Source organism: Medicago sativa, chromosome 6, assembly GCF_051527215.1.
Source record: "Medicago sativa cultivar Bolivia chromosome 6, Bolivia_mono, whole genome shotgun sequence".
Taxonomy (NCBI): Eukaryota; Viridiplantae; Streptophyta; class Magnoliopsida; order Fabales; family Fabaceae; genus Medicago; species Medicago sativa.
The window spans coordinates 80604115-80613158 of record NC_140754.1 but is presented as its reverse complement, the minus strand read 5'-3'; the positions used below and the strand labels follow the sequence as shown (position 1 = coordinate 80613158).

General features: G+C 35.9%; 1 pseudogene across 1 annotated transcript; it reads right to left on the bottom strand.

Annotated features, from left to right (window-relative positions):
- Window positions 1-360: 360 nt before the first annotated feature.
- On the bottom strand, window positions 361-5522 carry LOC146917271 (NF-X1-type zinc finger protein NFXL1 pseudogene; annotated as a pseudogene). Its single transcript, XR_015015537.1, has 2 exons — window positions 5370-5522; window positions 361-4216 (listed from the first exon to the last, which is right to left on the bottom strand). The product of XR_015015537.1 is annotated as an NF-X1-type zinc finger protein NFXL1 pseudogene (transcript).
- Between the last annotated feature and the right edge of the window lie 3522 nt (window positions 5523-9044).

The window sequence follows — 9044 nt, the reverse complement described above, 5'->3', positions numbered from 1 at the left end:
AAATTGTTTCAGAAAAGAAAAAAAAAATCACAATATGACATTATTTTCAGGACACCTCAAACCTTTACAATCTGACAAACACTTGCCAATATTCCATTAGTTCGAAATGAACTGGATTCGGTTTTCTTAAACAAAGTCTCTGAATTCGAACATTGCAAATGAAAAAAATAAAATTAGAATTAAGGATCACGCCAAATGTGACCAGTTACGTTACTCCGGAGATATTAATCATCAACAAAGTCGGTGACTACTTGGCACCAATAACATAATTAACAAAAAAAAAGTGACAATGACTTTGTCAATGAATGTGTAATATTAGGACTAAGGAAAACACTTGCAGGCTTCATATGATATCTTCCATGAATATAAAATCAAATAAGATTTCATTAACTGGTCAATGCACTTTGGGAAAATATAGAGCAATAACAAAATGCATTTTTTCCCTTTAGTCAAATACCCCATTGCTCAGTCTGGGTAAGAGGATCCAATGAGTTTGAACTTTTAAGCATTTACCTAAATGAGGAAAATAACCTCAACTTGCCAAAACTGACAAAACATGGCAAGAAGATACCATAAACCTCATGCATGTCTACTTTTCAACAGTATAAAATAAAATTTTTAACAATAAAAAAGATTGTAATTTTTGTTTGTTCTTCATTACTTTCTCTCATTCAAAAGCCTTCTCCCAATCATCTACAACTTCAGCAGCTTCTGTTGCATCCGAGTTTCCTCCATTTGCGCCACCTGCAGAAGGCTCCACCTTAGTTGAGACATCGCTGCTTTCAGTTTGTTTTCGAGAAGCTACACTTCTTATGACAGTTGCCGATGATGAACTCGAACTCGATTCATGATTCAGAACATTCCAAGGATTCAATGAAGCAGGTATTGGCGCTTCTTTCTTCAGAACCGATGGTTGGATATTCGCAGAATCACCGGTAGTGGTCCATTGTTCATCGCCCCAAGAATCTTCTTTCCAACCTGGGTCGAGAACCGCTGCCTTTTTCCATGGATTGCTTCTCAGTGTTGACAGTCCTCCTCCCTCTTTCGTTCCTCCCCAAGCACTAGTAACCGAAGTCGCTGCAGATGCTCCAGCATTCTGGACAAACGAAACAGCACCCTGATAAACTGTTCCGTGATCCAACCTCCTCATCGCAGTTGCAGCTCGGGCAGGATCGTGAAAGACAGCCAAAGCATTCCTGTCGTTCAACCAAACAAGCTCACATTCACCACCGAATCTCAAAACCAAGGCACTAATATCAGCGTCCCTTGGCAAGTCTGGAAACGAGACAACAAGCCGCGGGTCCATGTCAACCAAGGGATCAAATGCAGTAGGAAGCGGCGCATTTAGAGTTGTGGTACCCTTAACACCAAGCACACGAGCTGGGGTCTTAGATTTTTGAGTGGCAGAAATTACGATGAATCTCTTTGGCTCCCAGCCAGCAGCGTTCACTGCAAGCTTCCATCTTTCAGCAATCATTCTCACCGCATCTCTTTTATCCTTTATCATAGGACAAAAGACATGGACTTTCAAACCATGTGCAGTTCCTTTGCTTTTCCCAAGTACTAATATTTTGCATCTCTCCTCAATAGCCAAAACCCACTTTGGATCACGTCTAAACGTGTCAGAAAGCAACTCATAAGAAGAATTCTCACCGAAATGGAGAGCATCAAGACTTGGAGTGATGTCAAAGGCATCAGCAAGAACCCTTTTACGCTCCAACTTAGCACATTCCTCGTCACACATCAGTTTTCTTTGTCCAAGAGGAACTTTTTGGCCATTTGCATCGACTGGTTGAAGAGGCATGGGCAATTTTTGAATGATCGAAGCTTCAAATATCGCATCAGCATTATAATTACTGTTATTACCACCAACATCACAAGGAACATTTGCTGATATGCGGCCACAAGAACAAGTAATTGTAACGGAGAATTCACATCTTACATCGGGACAAGGACATCCAGGGTGACAGAGAGCCATACACATATGCCGGCAGCCACTCCTTGGAGCACCACAAGTCTGTCCACATGGCGCTCGTAAACCTTTCACAATACCGGGTAGAATATCACAAGGTGGGGAGTGACATGATCTACCACATGCATGTAAACCGCATTGTCTAGTCCTTCCACAGGGATTATTGCATTTAATATTATTTGAGCCACAAGGTATGTTCCTAAGAATGACATGGCCACCGACACATTCTTTTGACACAGGCACCGAACAAGGAGGGCAGTCTCCAAAATGGCAGCTATGAGAGCCTGAATGGCCGCACGGCTGAGGAACCGAACATGGAAGCTGACACAAGGGAGGCATTGTACCGCAAGGTAGGGGAGGAGGAATAGAAGTCATACCACAAGCACATGCTAAATCAGTGAAGATTGTTTCAAGACAAGGTGGGCAATGACCACTGTGACACAACGTTTCACACACATGCTGGCCACATCTCAGCTTCTTCCCACACAGCATGGAACAAAAGTGAGGATCCCAATCCGGACTAGTCAAACCATTATTTGGACCAGACAATGGACAACACTTTTCACTACATCGGTGCCTTCCACAATTCTTCTTTGCCCCACACGGCTTTTGACAAGTAAATTTCTGATTCTCAGTTGTTGTTTTATAGCATTCCACAGTTCTGGAAGTTGAGCCACAACGACATTTCTGTGAAATTAGGACCTTACATGGTGGACATTCCCCGACATGGCACGTCTCCTTACAAGCATGTACCCCACAACGAAGGGTCTTGCTGCATACTTTTGAGCAGGTAGGAATTGGATCCACACAACTCTTGCGTTCATCCTCCAACTTTGTTTTCCCACAACAGCATGTCTTGACCCGACTTGGTAAAAATTCACATTCACCGCAGCTTCCCGGATGACAAACCTCACGGCAGATATGATTACTGCAGCCAAGCACATTTCCACAATTGGAACCACAAGAAAAAACTCCCCCTTCTGCTTCAAATTCACCTTTCATAGCCATCTCCCCACAAAAAATAACCTGTGTCATTTTACTGCAAAAGCAAGAGGCCTCAATTAGCACCTGACAAGGATCACAAGGACCCACATGGCATGCATTTTCACAACGATGACGTCCACAATCAAGAAGCTTATCACAGCGCTGACCGCAGGTAAGATTCGACTGCCGATCAGAACAGCGAGTAGCAATTCTTTTCTTCCCACAAGGGCACAAACGAGGAGGGGCAAATGCTTTACACGGAGGACATGGACCCGGATGGCATTGCAAGACACAAGCATGAGGGCAAAGCTCGTCCTTTCTCTCTTCAGTAACAAACACCTCCTTTTCAAGAGGCTTCCCGCATGGTTCGCCACACGAATGAGGTGTTAAATACAAATCAGACGGAGGGTCAACCCTCTTCCCACAAAAGCAAACATACTTAATATCCTTTGAAGACGTATGTTGCACAGACTGACAACCAGGACACCGCCAGTTAAACCCTAGATTCTTCTCCGCCGATAAATCAACTGAGGTGGGTGCACGAGCCCACTTCTTGATGCAATTCAGATGAAAGATAGAGTAGCAACTGGAGCAAGACCAGATAGGCGCAGACCTACGAACCATATCATAACAAATCATGCACTCCACAGTACCTTTCGTGAGCTTCTCCTGAATCTCCTGCACTAATTGAGGCAAGCTAGAGTCCCTTGGTCCATATTGCCTCCCCACCATATTCCCACTCCTCCCTCTACCCCTTTCAACCCTATGAGCAACATGTTCCCTCTCCACACGATGAGCAACATGTTCCCTCTCCACCCTCTGAGCAACATGTTCCCTTTCAACGCGATGAGCAGCATGTTCTCTCTCGACCTTGTGCGCAACATGTTCCCTCTCCACCCTCTGAGAAACATGATCCCTGTCCATCCTATGAGCAACATGTTCCCTTTCCACCCTATGAGCAACATGGTGATTACTTCTATGCCTAGCAAATGTTGGAGCAACAGCTCCTTGATTGGATGAACCACCATCATTATTAGTATTCTTCTCATGAGAGTGCAAACTTGTAGGTTGGTCAACAGTTGTGGTGGTGGTGGCGGCGGCGGTGGTGGAGGCGGTGGCGGTGGTGGATGTGGTGGAGGCGGAGCTAGATGCTCCAGCGCCTTTCGGAATCCATTCTTGGCGAGGAGGACGGTGTGAAGGGAACCTCGACCCTTCCCTCCTTTCTCGTCTTTGTTGCAAGCTCATGCTCCAATGTCCCTTCTGCACCCAAAATTCAAACCATTAACAATAAGCTACATTGTGCCTCAAAATAAAAATAAAAAAAACAATAAGCTAAATCGAAAACTCAAAATCTCGGACTCAAACAAACACAACAACTCCAAAATCACAATATTCAACTACCACTCAATTGTTCTCTAACCCAAAATTCAAAACTCTTAACAATAAGTACAATCAACAATTTAAACGCTCAAAGAATCTCAAATACACAACAATAACAACAACCACAAAATTCAACTACCCAACATTTCTTCCCAAAATTCAAAACTATAACAATAAGCTCATTCAACAATCCAATCACTCAAAAAAATCTCATCTCAGACACACACACACACACAACCACAATATTAAACTATCCCTCAATTCTTACCTAAACCAAAATTCAAAACCCTAACGATAAGTTCAATCAACAATTCAATCACTCAAAGAATCTGAAACACAAACATAACAAAGAAAAACCACAATATTCAACTACCCTTCAATTCTTTCCCAACCCAAAAAATCAAAACTACAATAAACTCAATCAACAATTCCAACACTCAAAGTCACACACACACACACACACATACATTGCAAAACAAAACCATGAATTAATTCAACTACCCATCAATCCTTCCCTAACCAGAAATGCAAAACTCTAACAATAAGTTCAATCAACAATAATCAAAACTATAACAATAAGCTCAATCAACAATTCAAACACTCAAATACACACAACAAAAACAAAACCACAATATTCAACTACCCCTCAATTCTTAACAACAAAAAAAAACCCATAAACAAAAACACAAAAAGATCACAACTTTCAATTCTAGATTACCCTCATTTCTTCCCTAAATTCAAAACTACAACAATAAGCTCAAAATTAACAATTCAAACACTCAAATACACATAACAAAAACAAAACCACAATATTCAACTACCCCACAATTCTCCCTTAACTAAAATCCATAAATTACATCACAAAAACAAAAACCCAGAAACAAAAACACAAAAAGATCAAAACTTTCAATTCTTAATTACATATAAGCATATCTTGATTACAACTTCCAAAATTAAAAAATAAAAAAAAACCATGTTTTCAATTTCATTGTATTGATGATGATAACAAACGATGAAAGAGTGAGATAGATACCTTGACGAGAAGAGGAAGAGAATTGAGAAACAAGCAGTTTGAAAATGCTTCTTCTTCGTTTGTTGTTGAAGTTTCTGTGTCTGAATTTTTTTTCTGAGATTTGTTTTTTTGTTTTGTGTTTATGAGTTTCTGTTCCTTTATGTTTTGTGTCACAAGAGTTTTCTTGGGTCGGTTCAATAAAACCAGGGAAAAAGAGAAAAAGAGAAAAAGAATATTAAGCTTCTTTCTTGTTTTTATTTTTACTGCTTCCGTTTCAAAATAAGCGTCGTTTTAGGCTTTGGCACACAGATTAAGAAATAGAATGAAATAATCATTGGATATAACGCTTTTACTAAACTGCCCTTACTTTATAAAATTAAAGTTGCATTGAAAACTGTGTGAGAGAAAAGTTAGAGTATTTATCGAGGGTAAAGTTGGAAGAAAAAAAATTAAAGTTGTATTGGAAATGCAAAGTGACATTCATTTTGAAACAAATTTTTTTGGGTTAAAGTGACACTCATTTTGAAACGGAGGGAGTGTAAGATAAGAAGTTTACACCGTCAGTTTATTTAGTGGTGACTAATCTTTGTCGAAGAATTTGATTAGTATATTTTGTTGGTGTATTATTATTTTACACATGTATTTAATGATATTGGGATGATGATTGATGAATATGAAAACATATGAGTTGTTATATTTATTAATGAGAAATGTTAGCAACACACATTCTAACACACACTTTCCATAACACTCATTTTGATTGGTTAAAATTCACATAGAACCAACCAAATTTATATTGGACCCATGTGATTTGGTGGGATCCATGTGAATTTTAATCAATCACAAGAAGTGTGTTGGACAGTGTGTGCTAGAATGTGTGTTGCTAACATTCATCTTCATTAATTGATGTGATAACAATCATTAAATATATGTGTAAAATAATTATACATCTATAAAATTGTTATGAATATTATAAGTGGATGTCCATATAGCAAATAGGTTAATGGACCATACTACTAGACTATTGGGCTTGGTTCATATGCTACTCTATTTCCCTATAAATAGAGCTCATTGTAACATTCAGAAATTTATCAATGAATAAGAATACTTCTCTCTATTCTCTCTTCTTCTCCTTCTCTCTATTATTGTTTCTATTTACTTAGTTTTATAACAGGTTATCAGCACGCTCTAATCAACTAAGAAGGTACATAACTCTTCTTAATCTATTATAGTAGATTGTAATTTTGTATCGATGATTACAGGCTATTGTTGTAATTCCATCAATTTGGAATCAATGCCTTATAGATACACTTTATCGTTATTATGCAAATTATATACTGTTTGTTTATTTTTAATTAAAAATTCAAGCATCCCTGAAGGATTGCATAAAAGATTGATCAAATCTATAATATAGTTCCTGAAGAACTATATTCAGAAAGGAACACATCCTTGAAGGATTGTTTAAAAACTCGAATTATTTTCTAATGAATTCCTGATGAATTCAAAGGTTTTGCATCCCTGAAGGATTGCTTAAAAACTCAAATTGTTTTCCAATGAATTCCTGATGAATTCAAAGATGTTGCATCCCTGAAGGATTGCTTAAAAACACAATTTTTTTTACTGAATTCCTAATGAATTCAACAAAGATGCATCCCTGAAGGATTGTACAAATGAATTAATTAGAGTTATTATATATTTTTGATCAAGATTTAATTTATTATATAGTTCCGAAAGAACTCACAAAGAATTCAAGAAGTATTTTAATATCCCTGAAGGATTGCAAAAGTAGCACAATTTTCATTATTTTTATCGTAAATTTTCTCTGTTTTAGTATGATCATCTTTAGTGTATATTTTAATCACTTGATGAATAATATCTTAATGTGCAAGAGTAGTAACTGTATTTTTTTTCTTTAATGTGAATTTTATTGTATTTTAATATTGTAATCATTAGTATTTTAATATTCACGAATAATTACCATATTAAAATGTTATGTCATTATGGTTGCATTAAATCATTATTATGTGAATTGTTTTATGTTACTGTGATTATTTATTCTATACTCTTTTTTGAAGAATTCAAAAGTGTTAATCTCTAAAGGATTGCTTAGAGAATTGATTTCATTGTTTAAATATATTGCATAGTTCTTGAAGAACTTAAAAACTTGGTTTTATTTTCTATGAATTCATGAAGAATTCGGTAATGATACATCCTAGAAGGATCCTACAATTAACTGATTGGATCGGTTATATAGTTCTTGAAGAACTTAAAAACCAAATTTTATATGAATTTCACAAGAATTCAAAAGTCTAGAGTTTATTCTCTATGAGTTTCAGAAGAACTCAAAAGTCTCAAATTTTGTTTAAATATGTTGGTTTCTGAAAATTTAAAAGGCAAATTTTTATTTTCAATGAATTCTTGAAAAATTCAATAGTGATGCATCCTTGAAGGATTACTTGAAGAATAATTTTCAAAGATTATTGGTTATGAACATCTGTGATATAGTTCTTGAAGAACTAAAATAAACATATTATTGAAAGCATCCCTGAAGGACTACTTAAGGAATGAATTATCTCAATCATTGTTCATGAAGATTTGTGTCACAGTTCCTGAAGAACTAATGCTTTAATAAACACCCTTATGGGCCGTAAAAAACGGTGATTTTTCGTGGTCACCGTTTATGTAAATTTGATGTTGAGTTCTTGAAGAACTACACATTTAAATCATAACATAACACAAATTTATAAGATCTATTTTATCATGAAAAAAAAAGGAGGAAAATATGAGACAATAGATGTTTTTATACCACTCGAATATGCTCCTGAAGTAGCAAAATGAGTGAATATCTTGAAGAATATTTTTGAAAGGTTACTCACATTTGTAATTGAATAATGAGTGGTTTTTGATCAAAATAGTGAAAAGTCACATTGAATGTCATTCCCAGAAGTGAATGGTTCATACTATTTGTTTTATATAACTAATATCATGGTTATGGTAATTGATTTACTAAAGATTAGTATTGATATGATACATGCCAAGGTCATACAATTCCTTTAGTATGAACTTAGATTAGATAGAAAATTACTATTTGATCAAAGATTTTCTTGATACGATCATATTTCTATTATATGGATTGAATCCGGCAAGATTGTTTTCTTATTGCATTATCAAAGTTTGGTTATGATTTTCTTCTTTCTTATTGCATAAGACTTCTAGATGGCTTGTATTACAAGGTAAGCACACATTTTTCTCTACATAATTCTTGAAAATATATTCTATGAATTATCGTTCTCTTATTTACTTCTAAATCCTTCAAGATTATTATCTCATAAACAATACATGTTAGATATGTATATTTTCTTATGAAATACATTTATTTGATCTTGATCTCACATGTAATTTACATTGTGGAGATATCAAACTTGAAAAGGATATTTTATTGACAATTTGTGTTGCCTAAATATTACCTTGAAAGAAAAGCTTTATGATTTATAAACTTTTACTTCTTCGAGAAATTTCGTGTTTAGTTTATTTTATAATTGATAAAATGATGGTTATGCAAAAGATAAATCAAGTTTTTAAGAATATTCCTTATATAATTTTATTTGGGTAGAATTTTGTTGTTGTTTATTATTATTGTTTCAAATTGATAAAAACAAATGAAGCGAATATTATTGTAAACCAGAAGTTTACAAA